Source organism: Brienomyrus brachyistius, chromosome 20 (assembly GCF_023856365.1).
Source record: "Brienomyrus brachyistius isolate T26 chromosome 20, BBRACH_0.4, whole genome shotgun sequence".
Lineage (NCBI taxonomy): Eukaryota > Metazoa > Chordata > Actinopteri > Osteoglossiformes > Mormyridae > Brienomyrus > Brienomyrus brachyistius.
Genome location: NC_064552.1, coordinates 19087017 through 19096600, shown reverse-complemented (window position 1 = coordinate 19096600; position 9584 = coordinate 19087017).

The following is a 9584-nucleotide window of genomic DNA, read 5'->3' as shown; positions in this document are numbered from 1 at the left end:
TTGTGGGCTTCTCTTCTCCTAGGCTGATGATCTTTTGTTTCTTCTCCCCTGTTTCTCCTCTCCTGGCTTTGTTCTGCCAGGTGCCAGGTTTTATAGTGTAAAGTTCGTGAATAGGAGTGACCAGGAATTCGAGTCCTGGACCAATGGCTGACCATCCATTTGGCGGGCTTTCGGAAGGGGGTCTGCATCAGTCCTTTTGGGATTTATGACCAGACTGATTTCTGTTGTAATGATGATTTTCATTAGGCTGGTGTAACTTTTGATATATCCACTATTGTGGTAACCACTGGGCGAAATATTTGGAAACTGGAGTGTCGGTTTGATACCAAACATGCCATACCAGCCTAGCGGTTCACACCAAATACCATCTGTAATGATTAATTAATGATTACTTATATTATGCCATTATGTTATGTTCTATTACTCACATCAGTATATGGTACAGGTGGTTTAGGTTGCACCTCAACAGATATTACCCTTTATACAGACATTATATGACATATTCTCATGTCAATAGCGCATCTTACTCTTAGATAGGCATGGTAGAATACAAAGATCAGATAAGGGTTGCCGAGGAATGTGGAAAAGAAAAATGGGGGGGAAAGGTTTGTCAGACAAAGAAAAAGAATCTTTGAAAGTTAGGGCACACTAAGATCCCTGGTTAGACTATTAAATTTCCAAGATTACTCTGGTATATATGCAGTGATAGCTATACCTATTTATTTATTCAAATTTATACAAGTGTTTAAGTGTGAGGGGTAAAATAATTGATACTCTGTGAACATGGTTATAAGGGTGGCACACAAAACTGAGACTGTCTAAGGACACACACACAAACATGATTTGCATATTGAGACTGGCGATCATAAGCAACGTACTATACAGGGTATACAAGAACCAAACTTAAACTTTCTGTGGGGTGCTGGGTGAGTGGTCTGTAAGGCAGGATGTCGGGGGATGGGGTTGTGTGCCAAGTCGAGGGGCCCCTGTCCTTGGGATCCACTCTGCTATCTGTAGGTCGTTAGAACTTTAAGCAATAAAAGTTAGTGCTAGCCTCCCTTGTTATCTGTTTGTGTTTAAGTGTGTATGTGTGTGTGGGGTCACGAACCCCCCTTTGAGGCCTAGGCCGATGTGTGCCTTCTCGTACCAGGGTAGGCCTTGTCTCAGGCCACCTGGAATTTAAGCTTTGTGATATGTGCATGTGTGATCCTACAACCGACAAGAAACCAGGGTAAGACACGGACTGAAATAGACAAGACTGGGCGAAAATAATAGGACACAGCTGGGAAAGATCGGGAATGCACACGTGGATAATCAGGGGGCGTGGCACACACGAGGATCGGACGAGCCGGGCATGACAGAACCCCCCTGCCAAAGGCGCGCACTCCGGGCGCACCTCGGGAGGCGATGGACGAGACGAGGGATACAGGACCTGTAAAAACAAGAACAGAACCATTAATGAGGGACAGGAGACAGAACGGACAGACAAAACAGGCACAGGGACAAGAAGTGAGACAAGACCAGGCATAGGACAGGGAAGGCAGACAGATCAGGAAGGGAGACACTGAGGTCACAGGTGGAACGAAAGGGCCAGGGGTGCACGGAGGGAACACTGGAGGAGGAGGAACAGAGATGGGAGGAATAAAGGGACGAGGAACAGAGACAGAAGGGACAAAAACGGGAGACCAGGGAGAGGAGGGGGAATAAAGGGGAGCCTCAGCGGGCGACAGGTGGCAGCCGGAGGCCGGGAGGCTGGAGCAGGAGGGGAGTCGAAGGGAGAGCCAGGGAAGGGGACGAGGGAGCTAGAGGGGACCCTGGCGAGGGCAAGGAGAGGGGGGGAGCCGCAGCAGGCGGCGACGTCCTCCGACGCGCTGGAGTAGGGGGACCAGCAGGCAACTGAGGAGCTGGAGGTGGGAGCGCGGCAGGGTGACTAGGCCTTGGAGGGGGACCCATAGGTGAACGCCGACCCGGAGGCCCAGGACCCGCAGGCGTCGACCGAGCCCCAGCACAGGCGAGCGAGGGTGAGCCGGGGGCAGGGTGGGAGGGATCCTCACCCTGCGCCTGTGTCCTCTCCCCTTCCGGGACAAAGTCATGTGAGGGTCCGACTTGGGTCGACCTCGCCGGGGCGAGGGAAGAGGAGTCACTAGGAAGGTCCCCGAGGGGTCCCATTCCAGCTCCTCTACCTCCAAGGAGGGAGGAGCGGTGGGTGGATTGTCCGGGACCTCCTCGGGGACTGGGGCAGAAGGGGCTGGAGCTGGAGGGACAGGAACAGGAGTTATTGGCAGTAGCCGAGGGAGCGCCTCGGATGTAGCGGCTGCAGCAGGCCGCCGAGGCGGAGGGAGCACTTTGGATGGAGGCGGCGCCTCGGGCGTAGCTGCAGCAGGGACCAGGACAGGCAAAGGGATCTCCGGCGGCAGGACAGACAAGAACGCCTCAAGCTGTGGAGATGCAGGCGGAGGTGGAGGCAGAGGGGCCTCGGGCTGCGGAAATGCAGGCAGAGGGAGCGCCTCGGGTGTGGGCGTGGGAGCTGCAGGCAGAGGGAGCGCCTGCTCAGGAGCTGCAGGCAGTAGGAGTGCCTGCTCGGGCTCTGGAGCCGCTGGCAGAGAAGGCGGCGGCTCGGGCTCTGGAGCTGCTGGCAGAGATGGCTGCTCTGGCTGCGCAGGTGGCAGCGGAGGCGGCTGCTCTGGCTGCGCTGGAGCCTCGGGCTGCGCAGGCAACGGCTCGGGCTGCGCAGGCGGCGGCTCGGGCTGCGCAGGCGGCGACTCGGGCAGAGAAGGCGGCGGCTCGGGCTGCGCAGGCGGCTGCTCGGGCTGCGCAGGCGGCTGCTCGGGCTGCGCAGGCGGCTGCTCGGGCAGCGCAGGCGGCTGCTCGGGCAGAGAAGGCGGCGGCTCGGGCAGAGAAGGCGGCTGCTGGGGCAGAGAAGGCGGCGGCTCGGGCAGAGAAGGCGGCGGCTCGAGCTGAGCAGCAGGAGCCGGGGCTCTCCGGAGCTGGATCAGCCTCCTTACGTCCTCCACTATCCTCTCTAAGTCGCTATAAGGAGAGGCGGGAGAGAACGTGGCGAAGTCCTGTAGCAGCTGTGCGGCGAGCTGATCTACCTCTGGGCTGCCCGGAGTGGCCGGTTCATCCATCACCCTCCAGTACAGTCCCTGGAGGGTGAAGAACTGAGTGGCGAGGGCAGCGGGCGTACCCGGGACCTCCTGCGAGGGTGCAGCAGCTGCAGCTGGCAGAGGCGAAGGGAGCCCCTCGAGCCGGGCGGTTGCAGCGGGCAGAGGCGAAGGGAGCGCCTCGGGCCGGGCGGTGGTGGCGGCAGCGTCCGGGGTGATCGGGGATCTTCCTTGGTTACCGGTAGCGAGAGAAGTCGGGGAGAGGGAAGCAGCTCCCAGGACGAACGTCGGGACTGGCGCCGGCTTTCTCTTCTTCCTCCTCTTGCTCGCGGTCGCTGCGGGAGACTGCTCCATGTTCGTCGAGACGGACGGCGGGGAAACCTCCACTCCGTTATGCGCTGGGTAAGCCGCTGGAGGTTTTCGCGTACCTTAGACAAGGTAGACAAGACTGGGCGAAAATAATAGGACACAGCTGGGCAAGATCAGGAAAGCACACGTGGATCATCAGGGGGCGTGGTACACACGAGGATCGGACGAGCCAGGCATGACACTAGCATTGTAAGCTTTAATTTATATTAACTTGAACTAGAGTTCAAATAAAAAGAGTAAAATAATTTACTTGCTCTCATTTATTCACTTCTATTGAAATCTAAAGTGTCCATCCCAAATGGTATACATCTGTTAAAACCTAAAAAAAAACTTCGTAGTTATTGTTGTCATCATTTCATTATCTAATATTGAGATTCGTTATAAAGATGCAATATTAAATGTGTTATCCAGTAGAAACAAATTTAGGACAATATACAGACAAAGTCCTAATTCATAAATAATTCTTTATTAAACTGTACCATTCCTATGTGTGTTTTACATTTGATGATAAATTATCTATTTGTTTGTCTGTTTTCTCCCTGCTAAGAACTTGCCATGCCAGATGATGGGGTGAACAACAAATTCCAGAGAATGCCATGCCTGGCCCACACCCTTCAGCTCACCCTGAAAGATGCCATTAAGCACCCAAATGCTTATTTGCTCATATCAAGAGCAAGAAAGCTGGTACACGCAGTGAGGAAATCGTCAGTGGCAAATGATCCAAATGATCCAAAAATATGGCAAAACTCATTGTAGTAATGAGTGGAACAGCATTTTTGATAGGCTAAGAAGACTGAGAGAACTGAGATAACTGAACTAACCAAGTGCTTGAGGAGTTGGGCATGGACACACTTCTCCCAAGTGATTGGGCTAAGCTAGAGAACCTGGTCAAGCTACTTGAGCCCTTTGCCATTCACACAGACCAGCTTCAGAGTGACAGTGAGTCACACTCACAAGTAGTGCCATGCCTGCTCAACCTTGAGGCACACCTGTTGATGACTACTGCTGCTAGGAAGCTGTTAGCTCAAATGCTGCTGAAGTCCTTGAGTGAACGTTTTGCTGCCATTCTTAGCCCTGATTCCCCTCGTTTGATGTTATACCAGCAGCAGCCTGCCTACTTGATCCAAGTGTTTCCCTAATTCTTCAAACACCAGACATGGTGAGGAGGGCAGCACAGTCTTTAGTACAGAACCTGGCAGCTCAGTATAACCCAGCAACTCCTTCTCAGGATAATGTCATTGCCACTCAAACTGCAGCACACTCCCCTCCTGCTGTCCTTCAGAAATACCGCTTCCTTGAATCCCGTATGGAGGTCAATGTGTCATTGACAAATGAGCCTGATGGAGCTGATAGTCTGTTGACCGAAATGAAGAAGTATGGCGATGACGTCAAACAGTGTGTGTTTAATGAGACACCGTTGCAGTTCTGGAGATCAAGGGAGGCTGTCTATCCAAAACTTGCCCCTGTGGCACTGAATCTCGTTAGTGCCCCTGCCTCACAAGCCTTTGTGGAACGCATCTTCTCTGTGTGTGGACTGTTGTCATCTGGCCTGAGGAACAGAACAACCACATCTCTGGAGCAGCGTGTTTTCCTCAAGATCAACAAGAAATTGTTGCTTGACTGAAGTACACCCATTGCTCTCTTTCTTTCTCTCTCTCTCTCACACACACACCACTTCTTTTGCTGCCAAAGAACCTGGTCATGACCAGGAAAAAAAGATCAATCCTGTTGTGCAATGGTTTTGGAGGTTGTTAATGTTTTTCTCAGATTGAGCTCCCTGAGACTCCTGGCTGTCAAGAAATGTGACGTGTGATGTGTGCCTTGTGAATGGGTTAATATACTTATGTTCATGTGTGACTTTAGTCTATTGGCTATTTTGATTTGTACCAGGCACACTACCTGTATCCTACATCAGAAGCAGTATTACACACATTTTGCACTTAAGCTGCTATCTTGTAGACTGTTGGTTGTTGTGGATGGTTGGTTGTTCAAAAATAACTGAATGCATTTTTTTAAATGGTATCCTTTGTTGAGTTTTATTAAACAATACTTATTGATCTTTTTGAATCCTGCCCCTGACAAATAACCCAAAGTATGAAAAAATCGAAAACTAATACTAAAACTAATAAAAACTAAACTAAAACTAAGCATTTAGAAAAAATTAAAACTAGCTAAAATTAGCAAGCCTGCTCTAAAAACTAATTTAAACTAACTAAATTAAAGGGAAAAAAGGTCAAAACAAAATAAAACTAAACTATAATGAAACATCTAAAACTATTACAACCTTGTCCAGTACGGCCAATGATTCGGTTTTTGGTTTCTGTACTAGCAGAGGAGCAGACACACAAAAGTTCGAAGAAGCACCGGCTTCATTCAAATCACGGGTGTGGGATGATTTCGGTTTCGCTGTTGAATACGACAAGGGAGTGAAAACAGTTAACAGAAATTTCACTAGAAACGTTGCTTGAAACATGTTCCATACTCAAACGGAAACACAAAAAATATGACCGAGCATCTCCAGCGTAAGAATCCTGATATAACGGTTCCTGAATACAGGACAGTTGAGCGACTCGAAAAGGTAACCACAGCAAAACAACAACTGCCCAGCAAACAATTTTCTGTTTAGCAAATATTCGCTTATCGGTGCGGGAAGTTTTCTTAACATTCCCGAAAGGTTTGTTTTTGAGAAACTGTACAGTTCGCGTTATGTTCTGCAAACGTTCGAATGACATGACATTTTCCAAAGTTCGTGGTAAATATACAAAATGTATATTCAAATGTGGCATCACCTAGTTTTTTTCTTATCATACTTTATATCTTACTGGGTGGCGGCGGCATGGTGATGCAGTGGTTAGCACTGTTGCCTCACACCTCTGGGACCCGGGTTCGAGTCTCCGCCTGGGTTACATGTGTGTGGAGTTTGCATGTTCTCCCCATGTCATCGTGGGGTTTCCTCCGGGTACTCCGGTTTACCCCCACAGTCCAAAAACATGCTGAGGCTAATTGGAGTTGCTAAATTGCCCATAGGAGTGCATGCGTGAGTGAATGGTGTGTGAGTATGCCCTGCGATTGGCTGGCCCCCCATCCTGGGTTGTTCCCTGCCTCGTGCCCATTGCTTCCGGGATAGGCTCCGGACCCCCCGCAACCCAGTAGGATAAGCAGTTTGGAAAATGGATGGATGGATGGATGGATGTAATATTAACATTTACAGGTAGCCCAAGGACTCTGAATGTTAGCATTGTAAGCTTAATTATGCCCGATGATGACCACAATTTCACAGGTACCTCTCACTAATGTCAGTAACCACACCAATCTCTTACTTATTTATATTTCTGACAGTGATATTTTAGCTATTCTATGAAAGCAGAAACAAAACAGCCAGTCATCTTGTTTTCTGCTGGTGTTTAATTGCCATTTTTCACCAGTTATTCAGTTTGCAGTGTAGTGCAGTAACGTCAGAGATTATCAATCTGCTGTTTATTCAGCTTCAATCAAAAGAAGGTAATATATGCATTGCAATACATTATTGTCATGATTTTCGCGGAACCTTGCGGCGATCGTGTGGCCAGGCGTGCAATGAGCAGGCTGACAGGCGTGAATCAGGGCAAACTAGGGTTTATTGTGGGAACAGGGAGCAGGAAACATTCAACCATACCATAACCACAATGACGGACAACGAATACAAGCAAGACCAGGACTTAAATGGACGAGACTGATCAAAATAATCGGACACAGCTGAGGACGATCAGGGAAGCACACGTGGGTAATCGGGGCGTGGCAAACACGAGGAGCATACAAGCCGGGCATGACAATTATATGCATTACAATAAATTAAATGCATTGTTTTCATGTGTTTATATTGCATTATTGAAACAAGTAAGTAGCTTGTTTTACTTCAGGGCTATGGGCTTTTTTGTAAGACACAAAAAATAAGCTGGAGAATGGAGAGAGGAACTTCATGTCTCCTAGTTTTCATCAGTCTTAACTGTAATTTCTAAATTTAAAATGTTAGATTTTCAATATTTCAAAATGTTTACATGTTACATTAATTTTCACCTTTGACCTGTAATCTGCATGCATTGGCAGTATGTTTATTAAGTTTTAAGTTCATTCTGGATCAGTTTGTAACCAGCAACTCCATGATTCTGTTTCATTGCCTCAACTTGCCAACTGACTTCCTGACCACTGATCCAGATACCTGGGCATCACAGGAAGGATACATTGGTGCAAAAGGTCATCTATCGACACTCAAAGTTGCCAATGATACCGCAGAGAGGGGAGTGGCACTGATCCAAGAAGACAAGGCACTCACTAAGGATGAAGATGACCTGCAGTTTCTCTTGCAGGTTGTTTCTGATCATCGTCAGCTACATCCTACTACAAGGAAGACCGCACTTTAGCGCCTGTGACACCACAGAACTATATATCAAAACAGTTTGTAGGTAGATAATCACATTTAACAATGTGTTAATGCAGTACACTGTAAAATTTATTGCAAATAAACCATTATTACATGTTCTATGCTCTTGAGTATAAACAAATTGTGTAATCGGTAAATATACTGTGTATAACATCATCCGTTTTGTAATATAAACTAAAATGTAGATGGGCGACCTGTAAACATTACACAAGTATTAAATAATTTGGCACACATTAACTTTTGACCACGTGGAACAAATTTGGAGGGTGAGAGTAAAGAATTTAAGCGGGATAGCCAGCATGGATTTAGGAGAGGTAGATCCTGTTTAACAAAACTGTTGGAGTTTTTTGAGGAAGCTACTCAGGAAGTTGATGATAAGAAGGCCTATGATGTCATCTACTTAGATTTCCAAAAGGCTTTTGATGTTGTCCACCACAAGAGGCTCCTACTTAAACTCAAAGCGACAGGTATTTTAGGTACCGTAGCGACCTGGATTGATAACTGGTTAACAGATAGGAAACAGCGAGTAGTTATAAGAGGCACAATGTCAAAGTGGGCTTGCGTTCATAGTGGGGTACCGCAGGGTTCGATTTTAGGACCACTATTGTTCCTAATTTACATAAATGATATGGATACCAATATATACAGTAAACTGGTGAAATTTGCAGATGACACCAAGGTGGGTGGTGTAGCAGATACTGAATTAGTGGCTCAGCAGCTACAGCGGGATCTTGATTTAATTTGTGACTGGGCCGATACCTGGCAGATGAAATTTAACATCGATAAATGTAAGGTACTCCATCTAGGGAGCAGAAATATAAAGTACAGGTATTTCATGGGTGTCACTGAAATAAAGGTAGCTGATCATGAGAAAGACCTTGGTGTGTATGTTGATGCTTCCATGTCCCATTCTCGCCAGTGTGGGGAAGCAATAAAAAAGGCCAATAGGATGTTGGGGTATATCTCCAGGTGTGTGGAGTTTAAGTCAAGGGAGGTAATGCTAAGATTATACAATTCCTTGGTGAGACCTCACCTAGAATATTGTGTGCAGGTTTGGTCACCATATCTTAAAAAGGACATTGTGGCCTTAGAAAAGGTGCAGCGTAGGGCCACAAAAATGATTCCTGGTCTTAGAGGAATGTCATACGAGGAACGGTTACTTGAGCTAAATCTGTTCAGTCTCAAGCAAAGGAGACTGAGGGGGGACATGATCCAGGTATATAAGATTCTAACAGGTTTGGATGCTGTTCAACCAAATAGTTACTTCAGCATTAGTTTAAATACACGAACTCGTGGCCATAGGTGGAAATTAGCGGGAGAACACTTCAAGCTGGATTTAAGGAAGCACTTCTTTACACAGCGTGTAGTCAGAGTATGGAATACCCTTCCTGATAATGTAGTGCAAGCTGAATCCTTGGGTTCCTTTAAATCAGAGCTAGATAAGATTTTAACGACTCTGAGCTATTTAGTTCTCCCCAAGCGAGCTTGATGGGCCGAATGGCCTCCTCTCGTTTGTATAGTTCTTATGTTCTTAGGTCTAGAATTTTTTCTCATAGTACCTGACACCCTATAAATTAATCTTATTTAGTTTTATATGGTCCTTTCATTGTCTTAAATCCATGTATTCACTTTAGACCAGTGCTTCTTAAACGATACATTTACAAATGTTTTTAAAAGATGTGTTTTGAAAA